This window comes from Natrix helvetica (genome assembly GCF_964273705.1).
Source record: "Natrix helvetica genome assembly, chromosome: 12".
Taxonomy (NCBI): Eukaryota; Metazoa; Chordata; class Lepidosauria; order Squamata; family Natricidae; genus Natrix; species Natrix helvetica.
In genome coordinates this window covers 9,986,411-9,998,823 of record NC_138556.1, presented here as the reverse complement: position 1 = coordinate 9,998,823, position 12,413 = coordinate 9,986,411, and the positions used below count along the sequence as shown (strand labels likewise).

General features: G+C 41.4%; 1 long non-coding RNA gene across 4 annotated transcripts in view; it reads right to left on the bottom strand.

Moving 5' to 3' along the window:
- Nucleotides 1-12,413, bottom strand: part of LOC309398191 — a 188,813-nt gene that overhangs the window by 58,187 nt on the left and 118,213 nt on the right. For 3 of the 4 annotated variants that reach the window (XR_014176363.1, XR_014176364.1, XR_014176366.1), the window contains 2 exons: nt 4,064-4,268; nt 2,888-3,305 (listed from right to left, as the gene is read on the bottom strand). The exons of the other annotated variant lie outside the window; for it this stretch is intronic. This is a non-coding gene — a long non-coding RNA (uncharacterized lncRNA). Of the gene's footprint in view, nt 1-2,887; nt 3,306-4,063; nt 4,269-12,413 lie in introns of those variants that run through there. 4 annotated transcript variants of the gene reach the window in all.

Here is a 12,413-nt window from a genome sequence, read left to right as displayed (position 1 = left end):
ACAATTGTTTGGATTGTCCCTTGGCTTGTGATGAGAAAAGCAATTATGGCACAGAGGTTTTACAAGAGAAGGAGATAGAACTTCTACATTAAGAGTCATAATAGCTTTAATGCCTCTGATCTTCACAACTTCTTTGTCTGTTCATAGGGGGCTCCTATCTACTCTTGGGAATGGATATAATCCACAAGAACTGGAACTCGTTTGCTATCAGTTTGATTTCCACTGTTTAAGGATATCAAATACACTTTAAGAAATTACATTTGAAAACACATCTTGTGGGAAAAAAAACATATGGCCAGAGAAAGATATTGGGCATACCTAAAGGCAATGTTTCATGCTGATTTCTTTAGTAAGAAAAAAAATGGGATAAACCAGACATATGAATGAACATCTAAGGTTGTGTTTATGGTTTACCGAAGAGATAGCATGGATTACAAGTACACTGTATATATATTTTAGCAGGAAGGTTGTGGATTCTTCATACCCAGCTGGGGAAATTTCTGAAAAGCAGTGTTAACAATCCTGGACTAAATAAACTAATAGTTTATTTGAGTGGTGGGATTCAGCCAGTTTGTACCTATTCGGGAGAACCAGTTGTTAACTTTCTAAGCAGTTCAGAGAACCGGTTGTTGGAAGAAATCTCATTTTGGTTTTCCCCCCCACTTTACAGGGCTAATCCTGTAAGGAAGGCAGGAAGGAAACATTTGGTGTTGTTTCTAGCCTAATCTTTATTGCCCTGCTTACAGAAACTGCCTCTTCACTTAACCCTTATTGTAACAACTAAGGCCAAGTGCCTATCAATGTGAGTGATATTGAGTTGGCCAGTCACATGACCACTGAGCCCCACCTACCCAGCTGGTTATTAGGAAAGAGAATCGGTTGTTAAATTATTTGAATCCCACCACTGAGTCTGACCCATCTATAAGGAAACTTCTACTGTTTACTATCTTCTGTGGTGGTAGAAGTTCTGATGCTAAAAAGAATTCTACTCAAACCACAAGGAGTCATTGACAATCAATGTCATGATAGTGAGTAAGATAAATAACAAAACACCGGATCTAATGTTATATGAGGGGAAGAATTAAGGCTCCTCAATCTGGCACTACAATTTTATATATGTATATATTTCTCATAGAATGCCATTTTTATTTTTCACCAAACTCTTAGCAAGGACCTTGCCCTTCAGCCTCTTGAGCAAAATAACTTGTTATCCCAGGTAGCACCTTCTGATCCTACAGTGTGATCTAGACCAAGGGAGCAATCTCATTCTCCTTCCTTCTGTTCTCCAGCTACTGCTAGAACTCCAGAAGTTGTTTCCCCACCCCCACCCCCAGATTGTTTAAGTCAATTTATAGGCTACAAAGAAAACAGCAACAATGATGAGAAAACAAGCTAGAGGCAATGGTACCACAAGGAACAAGATTGACCAGCTAATAATCTGTGTCCATTTCTCTCCTAAAAACCATCAGCATCAATTATACTGACAGCTGTAATTGTATTGTCTCCTGGCAAGGAAAAGACTGACACCATCATTGTTCTAACAAGTCAAGAGGTACCATCCTTAGATGTGACACCATTCAATATGGAAAAGAGGTGAAGCATCTCCTCCTAGAAATAGCATGTGGAAGGCAGGGGAAAAACTTGTGCCAATGAATACATGTTGTAATTAGTTGTAACTAAATAATTAGCAACAGAAAACACCTTCAGGAAAGAAGTCAGAACTGTTCTTCCTATGCCTACCTAGGTAGATTGACCTCACTTAGCATCTATTATCAGGCATTTTCCAGGTGTCGTATTAAATTCTGTAATGCCAAGATATCCAGGACTTGACATAGCTATATTTTGCTTATTTTTACTGCAGCAATGGCAATGCAATACCAATTGCTTAGGAGATTAATTAACTTGTCAAATAATTAAGCAGACAGCGCTGTAATCAAGGTTTTGGTTTCATAATTGATTTATCACTTTTCTAGGTCTGAAATCCCTCCAACAATTTTGGTGGAGGAATTAAGTACGATGTTATCTCAAATTTAAGTTCTAAGATCTTATCTATTTTCTCTATTAGATCCTTCTTCTTTTCCTCCTTTCCTTCCTTCCTTCTTTTCTTAGTAGGATTGTGGAGAGAAGGTTTTTTCTATAAGGAAACAAAAATAACAATCTACCATTTCTTCGGCATCTAAGCAAAACGGATTCGATAACCCAGTTAAAGATTTGGCTCCTAAACACTCTGGGAAATATATCCTTTTTGTTAAATTAAACAGCAGTGAATCTAATAGATAATTGGTGCTTGACTTAACTTTTATATATGTCAGCAATTAAGACTGAATTGAGATGCCTTCTTGATGATACACAATAGTCAGTCATTCACTATTTTAGCATGCTCCTCAAAGAATATTTTCAATATAGGTATTCCAGTTATGAAATTCCTCCCTGCCCAATTACAACTGGCACTGAATCTAACTAGCTTTTAGTGTTAATTGAAATATTAACAAAGATCCTTGGCAATGAGGTTCACCAAACACAGTGAGGCTTAACTCTGATATACCGTAACAATAGCAATAGCACTAGAACTTAAGACTTATATACTGCTTCACAGTGCTTTACAACACCCTCTAAGCGGCTTACAAAATCAGCATATTGCCCCTCGACAATCTGCGTTCTCTTTTACTGAACTTGGAAGGGAGGCTAAGTCAACCCTAACTCGGGGTTGGGATCGAACTCCTGGCAGTGGGCAGAGCCAGCCTGCAACACTGCATTCTAACCACGGCACCACCAGGGCTCTTAAACGTATATGAGTAACAAAAATTAATCCCAATGGACTCTGGGAAGCAAACCAAAATGAAATGCACTGAAACAAAATATTTGAGAGTACATTTAATACCGTCAATTTCATAGGAAGGCAGCCAATTCATTTATTTGTGAAATGCAAGGAAGGTATCTCCAATAAAAAGGAATCCCAGACCTCTCCGCGAGCACGGAGAAGGCCTGTTGTCTTGTCCATGTCCCAGGTAACTTACAGGAAAGGAGGGTAGATCTCAACAGCCCCTCTATATATATCCAGAGCACGTAGGCAGATTCAATTCCAGCAGATTGAGCCCCTGGTGTCAGGATTCTGACAGATGCCCTAATTAACTAATTGGCCTCCAGCCAAGTTTCAAAAGACATCCAGTTATTTATTTGGAACCACATGCCAGCACACACCTGAGTGAAGTCAGCTCTGCCCTATGTAATTTATGGTCCAACTATGACCCTGTTTTCCTCCTCCTCCCAGGGTGTGTCATAAATCACATTCTGTTGATTACCATCTTCAAAGCGCTCCATGGCACAGGACCTAGCTACTTGCAGGATCGCATGCTGCCCCATACATCCCTGTGGCCGATTCGCTCTCACAGGGAGGGACTCCTCCGGGTGCCGTCCACTAGGCAGTGCCAGCGGGCGATGCCCAGGAGTAGGGCCTTCTCGGTGATGGGCCCGACCCTCTGGAATGACCTCCCCCCCGACATTAGAATAATGACTGATCTCCGCTCCTTCCGTAAAAAACTTAAGACCCACCTGTTTAACTTAGCTGGCCTGGCCTAACTGTAGCTTTGTGTCCCTCTAGCCTATATTTTAAATTTTAAATGTTTAGGGATAGATTTTTTAGGTTATTTTAATTTTTAAGTGTAACTGTACAGCCTATCATATATTTTGTTTTAATGGGTATTTATAATTATCTAAGTTGTATATTGTTTTATTGTGGTCTGTACACTGCCCCGAGTCCCTTTGGGGAGAGGGGGCGGTCTATAAATTTAATAAATATAATATATATATATATATATATATATATATATATATATATATATATATATATATATATATATATATATATATATATATATATATATATATATATATATATATATATATATATATATATATATATATATATATATATATATATATATATATATATATATATATATATATATATATATATATATATATATATATATATATATATATATATATATATATATATATATATATATATATATATATATATATATATTCTCTAACGGAGCACTTTTCACGGGATGTAGAAAAGACGCCTCTCCAGCTGGCTCTGGTAACCTGGGATACAGCCTTGAAAAAGGTATGCTTGGAATGTGCTTCCGGTTGTGGCTGCCAAGCTGCTCCATCAGTTCTCCCCACTCCGTCCTATGGCAACTCGAGAGCAGGCCAGAAATGCTTTACAAGTTGACACCTGGTGTATTGGGCCCAGGAACATACTGGTGAGCAATGAAAGAACGTCACAATTATTGTGTTTAGTGCAGATGGGGTTGTATCATCAGCTGCCATATATTATACCAGCTGCAGGTTCTCACTTATCTCCAAAGAAAGTCCCACACAGGAGAAAACTGTGCATTATTAAATCAGTTTCACTTGATTAGATAAACTGGTTGGGCATGATGGAAATTATACTCCAGTGTTCTTAGTATGGGGAAATCTTTTATAGGAGATTTTGTTTAAGAAAATGAAGGTTACTTGCATAAAAGGCTGACAACAAATGCAGCCCCGGACAAAATCACAAATAAAATAAAATAGCCGGCAACCTGAATCTGTTTTTAAAAGGTCAGCCTCTAAAATAACTTCTGCTTCAATTTCACAGGCATTTCATGTAAACGAAAAATCCAGTGTATCAAGATGGTAAATGTAAGCTATCTAATACGTTGATTTAAAATGTTCACCTCAAAACTGTCAAATAAAACAGAGAGAAACCCCTTAAAAAGCAAATCAAAACTTCTAAAATTCCATTTTCATGAAATCAGCAAGATAAAACTAGCAGCGCTAAGAATAAAAAGCCAGACCAATGGTTAAACAACACAGACTCATACAGACCCCTAATTGCAAATTCCTTGCCTTTTAAAAAGAAGCTAACTTTATATGGCTTCAAATATAACTTAAAATGATGTCTACATGCTATTCCTCAGCTACAGCAATTCATGAACCCTGCTTTGCAGGCAGGCAGAGTAATTGTAGAACAGGATTTATTTTTCTTTTCTTGATCATTCATTCTTTACTGTGCAATTTTTTGCATGTCTTCTCAGAAGACTGTCCCATTGGGTTCAACTTTGGCCCAAGTCAATTGTCTCCTGGGCCACAACCCCTTCGCAACCTGATGTTCTAGAGCCAATATATCCCCCTGCTCCAAAAGTCTTTTGTGTGGCTTTTGTGTGTCATTCAATTCAAATGTGACCCTGGATAATTGACAAGGATTTAATGACGCAAGAGCTGTGGTGGCGCAGCAGTTAGAATGCAGTAAGGTAAAGGTAAAGATTCCCCTAGCACATATGTGCTAGTCATTCCCGACTCTGGGGGGTGGTGGTGGTGCTCATCTCCATTTCAAAGCCAAAGAGCCAGCACTGTCCAAAGACATCTCTGTGCTCATGTGGCCAGCATAACTAAACACCGAAGGTGCACGGAACGTTGTTACCTTCTCACCCAAGGTGGTTCCTACTTTTCTACTTGCATTTTTACATGCTTTCAAACTGCTAGGTTGGCAGAAGCTGGGACAAGTAACAAGAGGTCACTCTGTTATGCGATGCTAGGGATTCGAACCGCTGAACTGCCGACCTTTCTGATCGACAAGCTCAGTGTCTTAGCCACTGAGCCACCGGGTTCCTAGAATGCAGTGTTGCAGGCTAATTCTGCCAACTGCCAGTAGTTCGATCCTGACTGGCTCAAGGTTGACCCAGCCTTCCATCCATCCGAGGTCAGTAAAATGAGGCCCCGGTTGTTTGGGGGGGCAATATGCTGACTCTGTAAACAGCCTTGGTTTGATTTTCTTTGGTATAAAATAGCTTCCCAGATTTTGTGGTTGCAGGCAACCATAATAAAGAACACTCTAGGAAACTCTGCCACACTTCTTTCTTAACCTTGTCTACTTCAAAGCAGCCATGTAATCCTCTGAAGTCTGCTATCAGTTCAGTGAGTCTGCTACTGAGCACACTCTTTGCGCGTATGCGCACCTGATACATGATTGTGCAGCCCTAAAAAAGGAACATTTTGAAGACTTCTGAGTCTGCAAAGGTCAGTAGAACAGCAGCGGGGGAGGGAATCTTCTGTGCGAAGCGATTTTTATTAGCTAGAAAGCAGGAAATCCGATGATTCTAGCTAATATAAATCGCGTGTCACAGCTGATCATCAACCAGCTGATTGTCGGAAAAACCGTTTCGCCCAAACCGGTAGCATTTCACTCCTGCTTCAGAGCCCTGATTCAAGATGTCCCCAGTTGTTATCATGACCAACAATGACACAGCTATGAATTGGGATGTGGACAGGACGAAGGGATTAAAGGCACATCACATTTGCTGAAATCAGCGTTCTAAGTAGGACATCCTTGTTTTTCGTTCCCCAAAAGGTTCCTTTTAATTTAAAAAGCGGATGCTTGGGAAATAAAACGCCCCCCTCTGCCGCTCGTCTATTGCATTCAGCAGGACTGGCATTTACTCATGAACCCCTGCGTCAAAGACAAATGAATCAACTCCATCACTTATAAATAGTCCCCCATTAAATTCTTGACAGCAACAATTTAGGAAGACAATGGGCCCTGGGTGACTCTCTCTCTGCCTACAACAGTCCGTGGGCTTCACTCCAATTATCCCCAAAGATAATTGTAAAGATAACACTGTTTAAAAATATCTAATGTTTTATTCAATATTGTGGTGAGTTTCAATTACTCCCAATTATAATTCAACAGCTTTCTATTTAAAACAATTATTGTTCTTTACAAATGTGTTTGAAGTTAAATAAAATGTCTGATATTATTCATCACAGGGGCTGCGTTGTGTTGCTTCGTTTCACTTCCTTTCTCAGGGTCCCCAATTTATTCCTTTAGAGTTTGCTTTGTATATTAAGTTTGTCCAATTTTTCATTAATATAAAGATATTCCCGAAAAAATTGTGGATGATCAGAATCAATGTAATCCGTTTAAAAATCAACCAGATGCAACAATGGAGATATCAGAAAGCCTTCCCAGTGAGAACCTTCAGCTTCCTGACTTTTTTAAAACCAATTGTTGGCACACTGTGATCAAGAGACCCTGTGTGCTTCCTTTTGGATTGGCCTGCAAGATCTAAGGAGGCTTGAAGAAGGTATCTTCCATATGTACAAATGCTCAGGAATCTCTCTTTCTCTCTCCACTCCCAGCAAAATTTGGACCTCCTATTTTTTCCAAAGGAGAAAGCTCAAGACACAGTAAGCATTACTATAGGACAGTAATGGCTAATCTTTTCCGGACTGAGTGCCCAAAGGGTGCATGTGTGCAAATGTGCGCCCCTAACATGCAATGCGCATGTGGCCACCATATGTGCCTCTCCCCGTGCATGTGCATGCAGCCCCCATGCATGTGCCCTGCCCCCGCATGTGCCCTGCCCCCTGTGCATGCACGCGCATGCCTCCTGCATGGCAGAAACCCAATGACCAGCTGGCTGGCAGGAAGCACATGGGCATGTGTGGTGGAGCTGAACTGGGGCGGTGGCTCATGTGCCCGCAGAGAGGGCATTGTGTACCACCTGTGGCACGTGTGCCATAGGTTCGCCATCCTGGCTACTGATAGGAAAACATAGATCAATGTAGGCAAATAAAAGATGGGCCTGTGATGCTGAGTGGTCCAATCTAAATAGCACCACTGACCATAATCACATAGTGCATCTGACTTTTTTTTTCAAAGGAAGTTAACGAAAAGCTGTTCCAGAGGTGCTTTTTCAAAAGGCAACCGGACTTTGTTTTTTTCTTGAAGATGCTTTGTTTCTTATCCAAGCTGCTTTTTCAATTTTGACTGAATGGTGGAGAATGGAAGGATTTATGTTCCTTGCAGCCATCTGGTCATTAGCACTCTTCCTGATGGTCGTTGAGGCCACTTGGAGGTTAACCTGTGCCCTCAGAGTCACCTGAACAGTGCAAATGGGTGTGGAGCCTTCTTGGAATGGCTGAAAGGACTGTTGTAAACAGGAGATAGGTGCCCTTGTATCCCCCCCCCCCCTCTGCTGAGAGAGGACAGCTCAATCTTAATGTAGATGGCCGCTTTGACCCCTCTTTCAAATCATCATCCATTCTGGATAGAATGTGTGTCAGTTTTGGAAGCCATTTTTCTTTTTAGCTTCCCGACTGCCACATATTTTAGCCTGGAAAATTGGGAGGGATTTTTGGTTGGAGTGGTGGAAACCGAGCCATAACAACATTCTTTACTCTGGGAATCAAGGCCATTTGCCTGCACCTGGATGGGAGTGACTGGGGATTGTCCCCAGTCGAGTCCGAAGAATGGATTGGACCATGTGAGGATCTGTGGGTGTGGGGCAAGGGTTGTGAACTTTGAACTGGGTGGGGAAAACCTGGAAACTTTCAGATTCACGTTTTCTCAGATGTGCCAACATGACATCTCTAATCAATTGGAACTTTGAGGAACTTCAGGCCTTGGAGTTTTATTTCATTGGGGGTGCTTCTTGGAACTCTGACAATGTGGACTTTGCTGCCTTCAAAAGAGACAACAATATGTCCTTCCATCCTCCACCATTCAATCAGAACTGAAGAAGCTTCTTGGATGAAAAGTGAAGCATCTTCAAAGAAAAAGAAAGCCCAAAGTCCAGTTTGAAAAGGCATCTTTGGGATCCCCATGGCCTGAACGAATGAGAATCGCCATAGATAGTAAAGAAAAGCTTTTGGAAAAAGCCATTTTTAAAAAGAGCAATATGAGTAAGTATCCTTGAATTTTTAATCAGTGTAGATAAAGAACAAAAGGCATCGTCTGGAGCATTGTATGGATGTAGAAGAACAAAGGATGATTTTGAAGGAGAGATATGGTGAATGTTGTTGATGTAAGCTTGTTTTAGCTGTGTTCCCTTTTTCTTTATTCTTATCTCAGGTGTCTAATTTCTTTGAATTATCATTTCTTCTCCACGGTCCGCAATCACATTGCTTACCTTGAAAGGAAATGTCGTAATGAGCATTTACATATGCACATAATAATCATAGTGGGTTGCCGTGTATTTGTCAAATATAAATAGAGAGGGTTTAACAGCTTATGCCACTTCCGTAGGGTTGGAGAGTCTGATTTCCATTTGTTATACAAGTTGAGAAGAAGCAAGGGTGGAAAAGAGAAAGGCAAAGAGATTCCAGGGATTAGTCAAGGACTTCCAACGGAGGTTCTTAGTTTTAACAAGTGGTCTGCTAAGCCAAAGTTTGATTCTTAGGGAATTGTTCTTGGGTTTCACAGAGGTCCTTGCCTCCAGATGTTCTGGGAGCTCCAACACTGGAGGTTTTTAAGAAGAGATTGGACAAGCATTTGCCTGAAATGGTATAGGGTCTCCTGCTTGAACAGGGGTTTGGACTAGAAAGCCTCCAAGATCAGTGAGGGATTCGATTTTTATACACTGGTTTTGTGGGTGTGGCTTGGTGGGTGCGGCTTGGTGGGCATGGCAGGGGAAGGAGACAACAAAATCCCCATTCCCACCCCACTCTAGGGGAAGGAGACTGCAAAATCCCCATTCCCACCCCACTCTAGGGGAAGGAGACTGCAAAATCCACATTCCACCCCACTCCAGGGGAAGGAGATTGCAAAATCCCTATTACCTCCCCACTTCAGGGAAGGGATATTGTAAAATCTCCATTTCCACCCCACTCCTGGGGGAAGGATACTGTAGAATCCCCATTCCCACCCCACTCTAGGGGAAGGAGACTGCAAAATCCCCATTCCCACCCCACTCTAGGGGAAGGAGACTGCAAAATCTCCATTCCCACCCCACTCTAGGGGAAGGAGACTGCAAAATCCCTATTACCTCCCCACTTCAGGGGAAGGATATTGTAAAATCTCAATTTCCACCCCATTCCTAGGGGAAGGAGACTGTAGAATCCCCATTCCCTCCCCACCCCACTAACCTGCTTTCCAGCTCCGTTCTCCTGGTGCAGGGCAACAACAACAAAAAAAGACCCAGCCCATCTGCTGGGACTCCAATCAGCTGAGATTCAGGAGGCAGCGAATAGATGGGGGCAGGGCCAGCCAGAGGTGGTATTTGACGGTTCTCTGAACTACTCCAAATTTCCAGTACCGGTTCACCAGAATTGGTCAGAACCAGCTTAATACCACCTCTATCCAAGATCCCTTTCAACTCTGTTATTTTGTTCTATTTTAAAAACAGGGAACTGTGTCCACTTCCATTTTCTTCCCCATGGGCAAACATATGATATAGAGTCTGCAAAGCAATGCCCCAAACCTTATGCTAAAGGGTGAGCAAATCCACCCTTCCAATCACATTAAAACAAAGGCACAATTGAATGAGGAATCTGAACGCAATGTTCTCTTAGCTTTTTCTCATTTAGCCAACCTAGAAATTTAATTCCATGCATGAAATATCAAGGATTAGAAGGAAGTAACAGACTTGATATTGGAGAATTTTTTGTTTCTTTCCTGCAACTTATGTTTAAACTCAGCGATGATTGTGAGCAAAGATGCCATTCAGATTGTTCAAAATCAGGCATGACACCCCCCCCCAAAAAGAAATACTAGGGGGAATTATCTCTCCTTTGGATAAAAAGATTTGTTCCATCATGTAGTAAATTAAAGAGTGATAGACACCCTTGTTACTGCACCTATCCTTGAAGATATTGCCATTCCTGATAGAAACTCTTCTTCACAAAATTCACCAAACTCAACAGCTCACCAAATCCTGCTGAGAAAGAACAGCTTTTCTCCTGTGAAACCACCATCTGAAGGGAAGACAGCCATGCAAGGAGGGGGGGGGGGTAAAAGAGATCCCAGCATAGAGTCTGTTAAAGGGAGAAAATGTCCGAGGTCAAACCCTTAAGTCGATATCTCCCATTTCCCAGGGAAAGGCATATGGTCTGCCAAGATTCCTGTAATATAGATGATCAATAATTCAATGGTGAAAAAAGTAAGGCTCTACATTTAGGCAAGAAAAACAAAATGCACAGGTACAGTATATATGATACCTTGCTCAATAGTGGTGACTGAGAGAGGGACCTTGCCATCCTAGTGGCCAAACATTTAGATATGAGCCAGCAGTGGGCAGCAGCTGCCAGAAAAGCCAACACAGTTCTAGGCTGGATAAACAGAGGGAGAGAATCAAGATCACGTGAAGTGTTAATACCACTTTATAAGACCTTGGTAAGGCCACACTTGGAATATGGCATCCAGTTGTGGTCACCATGATGTAACAAAGATGTGGAGACTCTAGAAAGAGTGCAGAGAAGAGCAACAAAGATGATTAGGGGACTGGAAGCTAAAACCGATGAAGAACGGTTGCAGGAACTGGGTATGTCTAGTTTGATTAAAAGAAGGACTAGGGGTGACATAATAGCAGTCTTCCAATATCTCAGGGACTGCCACAAAGAAGAGGGAGTCAAGCTATTGTCCAAAGCACCTAAGGGCAGGACAAGAAGCAATGGGTGGAAACTAATCAAGGAGAGAAGCAATCTAGAACCAAGGAGGAATTCTCTGACAGTGAGAACAATCAATAAGTACAAAGACTTGCCTCCAGAAGTTGTGAATGCCCCAACATTGGAAGTCTTTAAGAAGATGTTGGATAGCCATTTGGTCTGAAATGGTATAGGGCCTCCTGCTTGAGAGGAGGCTGGATTAGAAGATCTCCAAGGTCCCTCTCAGCTCTGTTATTCTGGGGGAAAAAAATCTGAATTTCTGCTCACACTAACCAAATTGCACTTCATTTCTTCCTTCCTAACTTTAGGCTTGGAGCCAGAGAGGTGGAAAGAGATACAGAGCACAAGGCTTAATCATAATAACACCTTTGAAAAAGAGAATACTTTGGTGATATCCATTTGGAGTTGAAGAATCAAGCCAGAGAAAACATACCTAATATCTTAAACCCTTTTGCCCCAAATATTATTTCAGAAAAGGAAGGAGATGAAGCCACTGCAACTGAGGAAGAGATCATCAACCACGTGGCTGATTTCCTCCCTATTGAGATTAACCTTGCTTTGTTAGCTCATTCCCGTGAGCTCTTGGGGTTCCCCTCCCCAGATCCACTATCTGTCCACACTGGAGCTGTTCTGAGATTGCTTTGCTGCTGTGGTGACATGATTAAAGAATTAACTACTTCACTATTAGTCCATTCAGCTCATTCCCATCAAAAGCAATTAATGTGGATTACATATATTTTGCAGGAAAAATATCTTTCATTTCACATTTGGAATTACTCCAGGGAGGATTAACAAGCCCAACTGAATAAAATAATATGCATAAGTTAGGTCACATATGACCGATAAATTTACATCCAGAAAAAGGGCTCCCAGAATCTTACTGGCATAGCATGTCTTACACGGCACTAGCAAAAACCTAATACCTTTTGATCTACTTACTTAGTTTCATCCCTCAGAACGTACTGATGTTCTGACATATA